General features: G+C 48.6%; 1 protein-coding gene across 11 annotated transcripts in view; it reads right to left on the reverse strand.

Annotated features, from left to right (window-relative positions):
* The window catches only part of ATP2B1 (ATPase plasma membrane Ca2+ transporting 1), a 64,747-nt gene extending 57,865 nt beyond the window's left edge, over positions 1–6,882 (reverse strand). For 5 of the 11 annotated variants that reach the window (XM_071799926.1, XM_071799908.1, XM_065837486.2 and 2 more), the window contains exon 1: positions 6,222–6,518. The gene's annotated coding sequence lies outside the window, so the exon portion shown is untranslated. The other 6 variants (XM_065837493.2, XM_065837477.2, XM_071799915.1 and 3 more) reach the window with 6 other exon arrangements.
* Positions 6,883–7,261: the final 379 nt, after the last annotated feature.

Below are 7,261 nucleotides of genomic sequence, written 5' to 3' on the forward strand. Positions count from 1 at the left end.
ACAGTCTCTCTGATTATGCTGATCAACACAGCAGTTTTATAAGGCCATAGTACAAGTGTGCCATAACTTGAGAATATTTTAAAAAGCAATCAAACACCTTCTATTAACAGAAGCGATGATCAAGTCTTCTGACCAGGACTTAAGATTCCTGTCTCTTGAAACACCTACCATACAAACCTAAATGTTTTCCAGGCTTCGGGAGAGTCACATGACCATCCTCAGAACTTTTAATAATATTCTAAAAGTATTCCTAAAAAGTTTGCAGTAAGTACAAGACTTCCTTGCTGCTTGTGGCTAAGCTCCTTGTTTCAACAAAGATCATAGCACTATGGCTATCTCTTTCTATTGTGGAAAAGCTCCATCAAACACAGCTAATGTCCCTTCTTCCTCCTTTCCTCATATGGAGCTATCAGTTGTTTTTTATTTGCTTGAAATCCAGACAGATATTCTGAGCTGATTTTCAGGTTCTGTTTATTGTATCATACAGCAATATATTTATTTTTACTCTATTTTTTTAAGAAATCTGTTATCATGTAACACCCAAGATGTCTTGATTTCAGTAGAGATACAGTAATCCAGGAAGTTAAAGTACACACCGTAAGCAACTATCCTTGTATTTGCATAGCCACAGAAGAGCCATGTGGACAAGCCGCAAGTCACTTGTCAAGTAACAAGTGCAAAAAAAGTTGTGTGATCTCTATGGAAGGGCACATCTGTAATATTCCAGCAAAAAAACACTTTGTTTTTTTCTTCCACTGCTGCATCCATTGTAAAGGTGATAAGATAATTTTAAGATTTTCAATCTGAGATTAATACCAAAGTTGGAGTTTCACTGAAGACATAAGACAAGCAGAAAAAGAGCGCACCACTGTGAACCTTGGTTTGCATCCCAGGAAGTTAGATAGTTGCTTTAATCAAGAGTGGTTGAATCATCCTTTCTGCCTTGAGATGGGGTTTGTCGCTATCGACTATGCAGAGTACAGTACATCCCAGGCCGCCTCCTTGCAGAACAGACACTGCACACCAAGTGGTCAGAACCCAATAGTATTGTATTCCCTGCTGCCACCTTATCTTTCTGTGAATATAAGGGCACAAGTAAGGGTAGCAGATTACAAGTGATAGGCTCCACAGAAGTGTGTTTTAAGAACATGGTGTTTCCTGTGCTCACATCCAGCTCGTAAACAATATTAAAAAAAAAAAAACCAAACAACAAACAAAACAAAAACCAAAAAACACAAACAAACAAAAAACAACAACAACAAAAAACCAAACAAACAAAAACAAAACAAAACAAAACAACACAACAAAAGAAACCTGAGACATGCAGACCACTGAAGTTCACCATAGGTAAGAGGCCATATGGGAACTTACCTTCCTCTCTCCTCCAAAGCAATATCAGAAAATAACCAGCAATAAGCCAACGTTACTCCTAGTGCTGAGGCTGGTTATGTTTTAAGTGGCAAAACCAGCCAGACTTAATGGCCAGCACCAAATCTCTGTCAAAACTCTGTCATCCTCAGAATGCATCCATGCACTCCTCAACTGCACAGTGCAGTTGCAAACAGCAGAAAGGGGAGGATGTACCCTCTTCCTCGGTCCATTCCTCTTCAACAGCAAGGCAGATGTTATTTGTTTGTCTTGTAACAGCATGTTACATCTTATCTCTTACTGGACAAGAAGAATTTGGATTTATTTTCAGAGCTATTTCTGGCTTTTTTGTTTTGGTTTGGTTTAAAATGCCTCCTACATTTTCTTTACATTTCTTCTCCCACCATACCTTTGAAATACTGACTTAGAAAGCCTCATGCCTACTTTGCAATTCACCAAAATTAAACACCTCCTGCTGTCATCTGGCACTTAGATTAAGATTTATTAGTGGCAGCAGAAATCACTTTCATAATGTTTACTGGAATATGAATAGCCTGAACAGGCAGATCCCTCAAATTTACTGTTCATATTAAGTGAAAACTGTCATGACAACTAGAAACTCATTTTTATAAACTATATCTGAAAGCCCGAAACTTTAGAAATTAAAGGCAAACTGGATGATACCATGTTCTTGTGTTGAAATTACAGTTGGTGTGAAAAGGTGTGACTGTTCCAAGATGGGATAGTCTAATATTTTGCCTGTTGATTTCACTGTACGTTATCTCCCAGAAATCCTCCTTCTATACTGCTTATTATCATTGCTTTCATCTTTCCTAGGGAACTGCCCTGTTTCAGAGATGCTGAACACATTTTTAGTTTTTACACATGGATATACATGTCTGAGGGGGCTTCATGAACAAAAAAATCCTTCCTTCCTCATTTTTCATCACTCTGCTGTGCAGTTAGTGACCATGGCCTTATCAACTATTTGAAGCCAAAGCTAGGGGAAAACAAACATTAGTGCATTATTTAAAAGTGAATAAATACAAATCTGAAGACAAGACATTTTGAGGTAGATTAGTAATCTTAATACTTTTGAGAAATATCCATCCTCTGCACAAATCATCATAGGTTCCCTTTTCTTTTTCAAACAGGCAACAGTATCACTCCATGTCCACTGCCCTCCCTGTTCTTCAATCAGTTAACTTTATAAGGAGAAATAAAAATGACACCTTCAAGAGAAAATTTGATAGGTTTGAATTAAAAAAAATAAACCTACTTGAGACTGTTGCACACACTAGAGCAAGCCAGTAGATAGAGTTAATCTTAGCTTTTTTAGACACAATATAGCAACCTCTAGATTTTATCTAATTTTTAATTAAAACACTCTATAAAGATCATTATCTCCTGAACAGCAGCTTTTAACAAGTTTTTTTATTATTATTATTTATTTTAAGACAAGTTGAGAATACTAAAGAATACAAATATAAGAATATTATTGCTATTTTATTGAGCCTTATGGAAGAAAGTAAGCATGCGTTTCTATAACAAAATCTGCCATAGGCTCAAGCAACCTTACTTATTTCTTGAAAGATATCTACATTAGCACTGGGCTAATCATGGTTGTTCTTTATTCTGCATTATATCAAATTTTGCTAACTGAAACCTGACTCGAACTCTGAGCAAAATGTGCATCCTTCTTGCACTAATGTTATTTCCTCTTAAAAAAGCATAAGATAACGTATATTAAAATAAACAGTTTAAACGCTTAAAGACATCACTGAGGTCACATTTCAGTGCCATTAATATTTAGTCTACCTTAATGGAAGAAATTTGAGTTAGAAGATACTTTAGGTTATCTTGTCCACCCTTATGTCAAGGGAGACCTGCTTGCTATGGTATGTTATTGATTGCTTTGCCACGTCCATTTTGAACTTGTCAGTTAATACTGAGTCCCCAGATCTAAAATCTTAAATGTTGGCAAAGTTAATTCTTCCAAAGCATCCAGTTTTGAGGTGGCTTCGAGCAGATCCAACTTATGTTTCTTCCTTCTTAATATCTTCACCTTTTGACTGTCTCCATCATACGCTTCTTTTCTGAATGAACTCAAACAGTAAAAGAAGAAAAATAAGTAATTACTAGACCTTCATGAAGGAATTGCAGAACATTTACAAGTCTCTCAGCTTCCTGTTAAGCTTCCACAACATGGTTTAGAGGTTGTCAATTTTAACAGCTGACAGAAGTTCTCTATGTTGTGGTCCACAAAACAGTCACTTCCTAAATGAGATTCTAAGGTTAGACTGAAGAGAATTTTAATTGGTAGCATCACTCACAGATTAGCTGGTGTATATGACACAAATGGGGATCCTTTGCTTATATCGTTATCTGTATGTAACACAACTTTGTAAGATACCAATACACAGTGCACCCAGGGCTAATGTGACACTGGTCTGTTTTCTGCTTTAAGTTCCCAAACACTTCTGCTTAACATGCAATAGTGAGTCACTGTATGTGTGCAGATACAGAGCACAGCCACAATTTCCTTTAAATTTAGTTTTCGCTTGTATCATTTTAGTTATCCACATCACAAGTAGCATTTTTCTTTGAATGAACTGAAGTAGTAATGTTGCAATTCAGCAAAGATAGCAATATTGACTGGGAAAAGCTGCAAGTGTCTGTACACAACACAGGATCCTAATTTTCTTCAGATAACCCAACCCGGGTGGGTTATCACAACAAACTGAAAAAACAGCAATACACTAAGTGACCCAATGAAGTTGTTCCAGACTGAAAATTTCACATGGAAGTATACGAGTTTTTTTCCTTAGTGAATTCAGTGACCACTTTTTCCACTGACACCGAGAGAGTTTCCATTCATTACGCCATAAGTATTAAAGTCCTAGTACGTTGGAAGCTATTCCTGCCAAAAGAGCCAATAGTTCAAAGATACTAAAGTTTACTTCTGTTGGAATTCACGATTTGTGGTGTTTGGAACAAATCCTTGAAAAGCTTCATCAAACAGGAAAAAAAAAAAAAAGGCGCTGCCTATAGCTACAGTTCCCACCTTTTGAATACATTGTATTATCAACCAAGAGTTGGCAAGTTATCTAGCCAAGATCTTTTCAGACACTTAAAGACACTATTTCAACCCAAATTCATTAGGACCCACGGGTGTTTTAAAGATGCGGCAGCATTTGGACATGCGGTGGTTTTCCAGAAGCATTCTCTACTTCTCCCCCAGCAAGTCAAAATTGCCAATCGCTAATGATGCAAGAGATGTTTCACATTTGGCTTGGGACTCGCTTCCGAGAAGAGACACGTTAAGGGACACGCTTTGAATATTCATCTAACTAGTCATCCATAAAATACTATTAAGCCAGATACCAGTGCAAACACATGCTTAGAGTGACGGTTTAAGACACAGAATAAGTTATTAACGCTAGTTCCTTTTAAACAGACTCCGAGAAGAAAACCTCAGCACTTGAAGTTACAAATGCAAGAATGCTGTTTATAACAGGTATTTTAAGGATTTCTGTAGTGAGGATCTTCGAATTACCAAAAATTAAAAAAAAAAAAAAAAGCCTCCGGAATGTTGTTACTGTGTATCTTTCTTTCCCCCCTCCCTTCTCATAGAGTCTAAAACGTGAAACAGAAAAAAAAAGATAAATAAAGGCAACAACACACATTTAAAGATCAATAAGGATTTAGATCGCTGACAGAAACGCTGCTGAAGACCACGCGACCAGCGCTCTCTACCCGTCGGCTTTCCAGACCTTCCTCCCGAAATCCTAAATCCTTCCGACCTCCGCGTTTTTTCGACAGTCCGAGGGGCTCGGCAGGAAGCCCGGGCAGGCGGCGGAGCGGACACCAGCCCACCCAGCGCCCCGCTCCGCTCCACCGTGAGCGGCGAGCGCTCCCTCGAGCGCCTGGCAGTGGCGGGCCAGCCATCCCCCAGTGGAGGCTTCGGCCGGCTCCCAAACTCACGTGGTGCCACATCCATAGGTTCCCCGCACCGCCGGGACGACGATGACACCGCCGCTGCCGTACGAGGCGCTTCCCATCGCGGAGCGAGGCGGCCCCGCGCGGGTCCACGCTCACCCGCGGCGCAGGGGGCGCCGCATCCCTTCCCCGCCGGTCAATGAGCAGCCCGGCCAGCCATCGCTAAATCAAAACAGCCCGCCCGCTCCGACGGAGACCCGCGTCCGACCCAGCCGCGGCCGAAAACACCGCCCCGGGGGCGCGGTGGGCGGGAGAGGGAGCAGGAGGCGGCGGCGGGGGAGGCTGCGCGGGTGCCGGGCTCCCAGCCCCCGCGGGGCGGCGGAGAGGCGCCCGGGATGTCGGTGTCGTGCAGCCGCAGCAGGCTAATCCCGGCTACTTAACCCGGCAGGCGGCGAGGGCTGAGCACCACCTTAATCCGCGGCGTGTGCGCGCCCGCCCGCCTGCCGGGGGCTGCGGGGCCGCGACGTGCCGGCCCTGCCCGGCCGCGGGGTCCGCGGCGGTGTGGCGGCGCCGCGCCCGGCGGCTGCACTCCCGCCGAGCCTCAGCCCCGCATCCGCTGCCCTCAAGGTCACGCTGCGCCCTGGCTGAACGGCGGCGGCCAGGTACGCACTCCGGTTACCTGCGGGGAAAACCGGCGAAAATCAGGGAGCGGGGCACTCAGCACCGCCAGCCGCCCCGCTGCTGCGGCCGCCCCGCTGCTCCAACCGCGCCGCCCGCTGCCTCTCCGGGCGAGCCCGGCCATGGCCCGCAGCCCCGCGGCGGGAACGAAGCGGAGCAATGCTGCACCTGCCGCCGCGCCGCTGCTCGCCCCAGCCGGGAAGAGATCCGCTCCGAGCCGCCGCCGCCGTGCTTACCTCGGCGTCGCGGGGCCGACCTCGCTGCCCAGCCGCAGGCCAGGACGAGGCGCCCGTGAACCTGCCGCCGCTCGCTCGCCGAAGCGCACAAGGTCCCCGCGCTCCCCGCTCTACCCACAGCCGGTCGGCCCTGCCGCGCCGCCCCCGCCCTGCGGCCGCGGGGGAAGGGAGGAAGGAGGACGGGAGAGGGGGCGGGGGGAAAAGCGGCGACCGAATTGGGGAGGGAAGGAGAGGGCACCGGCGCGGGGAGCGCCGGGGGAGGAAGAGGAAGGAGGGGGGGCGCGGACGCCCGCCCCGCCCCCGTCGCCTCACCGGCAGGAACCAGCGATTTGCCTTCCTGGCGGGCGCTCCCGCCGCCGCCACCGCCGCTCCCCGGGACCCGCCCGCCTCCTTCCCCCCGCAGGCACCGGGCAGCGCCGAGCGCGCCGCCGAGCCCCAGCGCCGCAGAGCAACCGCTACAGGAGCCGGGCGCCACCGGGCAGGGCGGAGCGGAGCGCAGCGATCCGCCCGCCTCCCTCCTCCGCCCACCCTGCCCGCCCGCCGCGGTCACTCACTTGTTCGCTCCCACCGCCCCCCTCCCCTCCCGGCGTCGCAGCCGCCGGTCCCCGCCGACCCCCTCGCCGCCTGCGGAGCGCCGGTCACGTGACTGGGCTCCTCGCGCGGCCGGGGAAGGGGGGTCCCGACGTGCGGCGTCTTCAATGGGGGAGGAGCAGGAGGGGCCGCGATAGGCACGGCGCCTGCGGGGGCGGGGCCCCGCGCCTCGCCCCGCCCCCCCGCTGCCGCCACTGGCGAACGGGAGGCTGACGCGCTTGTTTCCATGACGTCAGTGGGCGGGGCCGCGGCGTTTGATGGAGCCCGGCGGGCTCCGGGGGTCGGTGACTTTGCCATGAGCAGCTCCCGCGGGGCGGGGCGAAGCAGCGCGTCCCCGGGAGTCCCCCCGCCTGTGGGTGCCGGGGCCGCTACCGGCGGGGTCGGGGACTGCCTCGGGCGGGGGCGGGAATCCCCCGGCGGGAGGAGAGGCTTCGTTTCCTCAGGAGAGG

The sequence above is a fragment of the Patagioenas fasciata genome, chromosome 1 (genome assembly GCF_037038585.1).
Source record: "Patagioenas fasciata isolate bPatFas1 chromosome 1, bPatFas1.hap1, whole genome shotgun sequence".
In the NCBI taxonomy this organism is placed as follows: domain Eukaryota; kingdom Metazoa; phylum Chordata; class Aves; order Columbiformes; family Columbidae; genus Patagioenas; species Patagioenas fasciata.